This window comes from Parambassis ranga, chromosome 4, assembly GCF_900634625.1.
Source record: "Parambassis ranga chromosome 4, fParRan2.1, whole genome shotgun sequence".
Classification (NCBI taxonomy): Eukaryota; Metazoa; Chordata; class Actinopteri; family Ambassidae; genus Parambassis; species Parambassis ranga.
Window position 1 is genome coordinate 20168984 of NC_041025.1, and position 5452 is coordinate 20174435.

At 39.9% G+C, this 5452-nt stretch overlaps 1 long non-coding RNA gene across 1 annotated transcript; it reads right to left on the reverse strand.

The window, feature by feature from the left end:
• Positions 1 to 616: 616 nt before the first annotated feature.
• Positions 617 to 4305, reverse strand: LOC114434036 (uncharacterized). The gene is made up of 3 exons (XR_003670457.1): positions 4207 to 4305; positions 3114 to 3115; positions 617 to 628 (listed from the first exon to the last, which is right to left on the reverse strand). It is a non-coding gene; the product is annotated as an uncharacterized LOC114434036 (long non-coding RNA).
• Between the last annotated feature and the right edge of the window lie 1147 nt (positions 4306 to 5452).

A 5452-nucleotide genomic window follows, 5' to 3' on the forward strand; every position in this document is an offset into this window, starting at 1 on the left:
CACAGACCTGTGAAGGTCTGTACGGAGCCCCTCTGTTGACATGGTAAAAAAAAAAAAATAATTTGTGGCCACGAAATATGTATAATGTGCGCACAAAATACTAAGGGACCTTTCCGGTTGCTCACTCAAAAGAGGCTTAACGTCATCTGGTAAACTATTTTTGTTAATACCAATTTAGCAAACAACATAACAATCACTTCTCACATTCATCAAACCTAACCCACAGCTAACTAACTGCTAGTACTTCCTCACAGGGCTGTGATTGGTCTGGACAGAGCTGGAATCCTGGCATGATGTGAGGGTCTGTGATTATTTTTAGACACTTTGACTAAAACAACAGCTTCCTCTTATTTTGGCTCTTTAATTGGATATTAAGATAACAACTAGCTTTTTCTTTTCAACAGTCTATCATGATCAATGAGTAAACAATTGGGATATTGTATTGACTTTGTACATTGAACAGCAGTAATGTCAATCTGAGTAAACATTAAACTGGAATTTGGCAATCAGGAAATCTTAATGGGTCAGCTTTGAAGTCTGAGGTAATGAAGAAAGAGATGTTCCTTGATTGTATGCTGTGATGGCTAAAATTTCCTAACTTGTGCAATTACTCATTCCCACCTTTGGCCTGTGTTCAAATCTTTCCTTGGCCACTCATTACACGTACAAATTAAGTCAATAACAACTGAATCAATTAAACCAAAATAGATGTTCTGTTTGTTTCTCTCTGTTTTTTTGCATTCCTCGAGTCCTTTTAGGTTTGCATTATGACTCAGCAATACAAGACGTCTCCCAGGAGGAGATGTTTTGGAGACAAGAGAACGCCTGCGTTTACCGATAAAGAAGCATTGACTGCTCGCTGCACCTTCTTCCTTCTCGTTCTGGCTGTCAGCAGAGCTTTGCCTCTGTATCAAAATCTAAGGAGTGACTCCCCCACAAAAATCTGCACACAGTACAACAAACACAACTTGAGATGAGTGCCAATCATGACAGCTTTTACGTGTGGAAAAAAAGGGGAGGATGAAAAAATAAAAAGCTCTGCTCTAACCTATCATACCAGAGAGGCTGACAGGCAGACATAATCTCCCCAGGAGTCTGAGCTCTGTGCTGAGGATGAAGGATAAGGGAACGAGGAGGAGGAGGGGTGATGGAGTGCAAGTGCTGGATAGATGGATGGGAGGAAGGATGGAGTGACGAGGGGAGGGATGAAGTAGTGGAGGGTACTGTAATGCCTTCATACACTTGATTTGAGATAACTAGTGTCTGTGTAGTCATCCAGAGTGATCAATACACACAAATATATACGTAGGAAATACATACACACTCACACACTTGTCAGATAAGACAGCTTTGCATCGGCGGGATCGCTGCTCACAAGCCTGAGACCAGTAAAACCCCGCTCGAAAATCCTGCTGCTATTGATGCTGGCGGGGAGTCCTGTGAACGCCGCTGCGTGCGCCTACACTGTGTGTGTAATAGAACAAGCAAGTACTGTCATGGCCGATAAGGAGAGGCACTTTATCTCTGGATCAAGCCTTATCCTGATGAAAACCAGTCATCTATGAGGGCATGCTGACATTTCACAGGCAGCAGTTGCAGTTGCTGTCTCGCAGTAGCCTCCCAGAGTTTATTTTGATGCTGATGACAGCAAACAATCCCAAGAGAGCTGGTTGATATGCACATCTAAAACAACGTGTGATATGCATGATTTGGAGGTTATTGAGCTCCGAGTCTTTACCCTGTGTCACTAGCCTTCCTCAGACCCCTCCGGACTTAGCTTATCATGCCCCCTAATACTGCAGGAAAGTCAAACACTCTGATTTAGCTTTATTTATGAAAAAAATGGCTCTGCATTTATTGTAATAAATATTCTGTGCCACTTCTGCATCAGATCCACTAACAGGAGATAAAGACGTCAAAGACATTTGGGATGAGAAGTGACAAAGGTTACAAACAAGGCTTGAATCTGCAAATATGACATCAGTGTGAAGTGGCCTTCTACTGAATACATGTCAATATTTCTCTGTCATCACTTCCATCAATGTCTCTTTTTGTGCAATGGTTAGCATAATTCTAACTGGAATTTCAGTTCAAGGTTTTTGACACTTATACACTATACTTTTAACACGTCATAGTCAGGATCCAAAATTACCTTCTTGGCTTTTTGCTTAAGAGTCTTTAGAGGAGAGAGACAGAAGTGGATGGGAAAAGACCGACAGTGGATGATACACAGCAACGGCTGCAGGCTGGAATTGAACATATTAGGTCTGTCACAACATTAGGTTTTCTCTAACACAGTTCCACAACTTGTTATTGCACGTTTGACTCAAACAGTGTCAGCTGACCTGAATCTCTGACTCTCCCATAGTTCTTTGATACTGCCTGATGTATGACCCGGAGAGAGAATATTCTGTCAATTCCAACACTATGATGACCTAGCATAAATGCAACATTCCAGGGCGAGCAAACTCACTCACTGCACCTCGCTGCACCTACTGTGATGAAATCTGCTGGATGATGAAGGGGAAGGTGGGTGTACAGTTTGATGCTGGTTGGGCAATTCCTCCAGACTGGAGTGTCTGTTACAGACAGAGTGTGCTTTACAAAATCTCTTATTTTTTGGTATGTCAGGCATTGAGGTTATTTGCATAAAGTTCAGGCTCTGCAACTTTATGTAAATGAGCTACATCAGGCGTGACTCAACACTTCATGAAACTGTTTAATTACAGACATTCTGGATCTAAAATAAAAGTCAGATTCAGAAACTGTGGAGTATATTTAGCATCTGAAATGTTAAATATCATCTCCAATGAGAGTCTTCACAGAAATATTTCCATTTACATAGCAAAGTTTGTTGTTGCAGTTTGAAATCACAGAGCAAAAAGTCACCGGGCAAAGAATTCATCCAATCAGGTGCATCCAGGAAGCATTTAACCATCGGGCAAATTTCAATATAGAAAATGATGTAGGCATGACATCTTATCTATAGGTATAAAATAATTCATTTAAATTCAGGCTGCCAGTATATATACACATATTCATGTTTTATGCATTTCCTCAAAAGTCAGGTAATCTTCTGTAAAAGTTTAAACACTATACTGTATATACTATACATCTGGTGTGTTACTGTAATTGTCTGTATATTCCTGTGTTCTGTAATTACTAGGGATGGAACGGTTCACTGAATCCACGGTTCGGTTCATATCACGGTTCTGAGGTCACGGTTTTCGGTTCGGTTCGGTTTACAATGTTGAGGGTTTTTCTACTTTTAACACTCTGGAAATACCATAGATGAGCACAAAATATATATCCTAAAAGAATCAGTTCAGTGTTTCCCCATCATTATGTCAGGTTAAGTCAATTTCATTTCTTTTTAATTTCTATATAGCACCAGATCATAACAGAAGCCATTTAAGATAACTTTTCCTATAGAACAGGTCTACACCTTGTTCTTTTATTAAACAAACTAAACAGCTCATTTATTTATCTTATTTGCACGGCAGCATGTCATTTCTGTCTCTGCGTGGTTGTGCATTTACAATTCACCGCTGCTGTCTGCGCACAGAGGGACGATGTGCGTACCAGTGTTAATTTTGTTTGACGAATCATTTTCGTCATAGTTTTTGTTAACGACCTTTTTTTGCTGATAAAAATGAGACGATAACTAAATAAAAACTAACGCACGGTGCCAAAAACGAAGACGAAATGTATTGACACTTTCGTCAACGAATAAAAACGAGACGAAATTATTGATGGAGACGAGATCCAATCAGAGCAAATTTTGTTTGTGTAAGGGAGGGACGAACAGTGTATTCAGGGAGAGCAGCTCACTGTTCACTGTTCTTTTGTGAAAAGGTAATAGCAATTAAATAAAGAGTTTGTTTGTTTCAAATAACATTAAAGCTGTGCCTGTTTTATTGCACAATAAAACCTTAATTATTTCATGAAAAAATATATATCATAGATTTTTAGTCGACTAAATCCACGGCAGATTTAGTCGACTAAAATTCTTTGATATTTAGTCGACTAAAACTAGACTAAAAGTTAGAAAATGTTGATGACTAAAATGTGACTAAAATCAAATGACATTTTAGTCACAAGACTAAAATAAAAACTAAATCAGAAATTGCTGCCAAAATTAACACTGGTGCGTACACACAGAGACACATGCACACAAGCACACACTCCCACCGTCGGATAGAGAACGACATGCTAGTTGGATATACTTAACTCTATGACTACGCTAGGCTAAGGTAACGGTGCTGATGTCCACGTTTTTCTTTTTATTGTTGCCATTGAAATATGCTATTTACATCCCGCTCTGTAAGCATTGACGAGACCAGCGGCAGCTTTGCGCACAACTGGACACAGAGTGGTGTGGGTCTCTCTGCTCTGCCTGCAGCTTAAACTGCTGCATGAAGCTACAGAGACCGACCGGCTGTGAGTGCGTTGAGGCGGGGGAGGAGCTCACGGTCGCTGCTTGTCAAGGACAGTAGCCTGACTGCAGAATGACTTCACGTCAGTCTCCAAACGTCACCAGAGAGAGTCACTAGTTGCTTTTGACAAAAAAAAAAGTTTTTAAGCCGCCAAATGTAGCGAGAGAGATGCCAAGTTGCCAAAACTCGTCTCCATGCTGTGGTTAAAAAATGCCTCTCTGTATTACATGATGCGCATGTCCAGAACCGAACAGAACACGCGCCCTGAACCGAAACATGTGTACCGAATGGTTCAGATTTATTTTCTGAACCGTACCACCCCTAGTAATTACAATAAAATATAAAATTAGGATAAGAGAGTGGCTTTCAACCCTGCTGTAATTTACTGTAATTTTCTTTTTTGCTGTTGTTGTTCTACACACAAGGTTTGAATGCATGAAAAAGTAACTTTCAATACATATTTTATGGTATATCACCATCTAGCATGGTCAAAGATTAATCATAGACATATTTCAGCTAGCAGATGTTGGAATATTTCTGCTGGTATCTGTGACAGCTATTTTAAGCATGAATTTTGTAATCAGACTGCAACACTTTCTTACCTTGAAGTTTGCTTTGCAAAGATGACAAAAGAATAAAAAGCATGTCCTGGGATCAGAATGGTGCATATTAATAACAGCCTGGCTTTATTAAAGGTGACTGCACGGCACCGAGGAGAAAAGGGCCCAAAATAAAAAATACTTCCTCTCCTAAAATATGAGGAGATGTTTTTCTTTATGCTATAATGGTAAGATATATTTCTTGGGGCTTTCAAAATGAAGCACTAACCTATAAGAAGCGGCTTTTTGGGACACAACCAGCTTTTTTTCCTGTCATACAAGGTTAGTGGCTTCACAAAACAAACCTTCACCATCACCCTGACTACAACAGCAAAGCTTTAAACTGGGGCTTTTATTGTAGACAAGGTCTGTTCTCTTTTAAGACATGTGCCTCAAGGATAAAGATAAGTTCACCTG